We start from the raw sequence: 414 nt of genomic DNA on the forward strand, positions 1-414 counted from the left end.
AGCAGGGGTGGAAAGCAGCAACAAATTAAATATTTTTTTGGGGATATAATAGTTTATTTTGAAGCAAATTGTAAAATAAATACAAATAAATAAAAATAAAACAGAAAAAGAAATACCATAAGCCTAAACCCTAAACCCTAAACCCTAAACCCCCAACAAAACCACCGCCGACACCTGTCCGGTGGTTTGAGCTGCCTATACACCCCAAACCACCGCCACGAATTCAAAACATCAGTGAAATAAATTTAATATATTTTTAATATTTCTCTTTTTTATTTGTTTAAATAAAATTAAAAACATAACGGAAACTCCCACTCCATCTATTCCTCTATAGAAGGCACCACAAACCACTGAGTGAGGGTTTAGGGTTTACGCATCTAGGGTTTAGGGTTTACGCATCTAGGGTTTAGGGTT

Source organism: Eimeria mitis, genomic scaffold (genome assembly GCF_000499745.2).
Source record: "Eimeria mitis Houghton genomic scaffold, Emh_scaff1571, whole genome shotgun sequence".
In the NCBI taxonomy this organism is placed as follows: Eukaryota; Apicomplexa; class Conoidasida; order Eucoccidiorida; family Eimeriidae; genus Eimeria; species Eimeria mitis.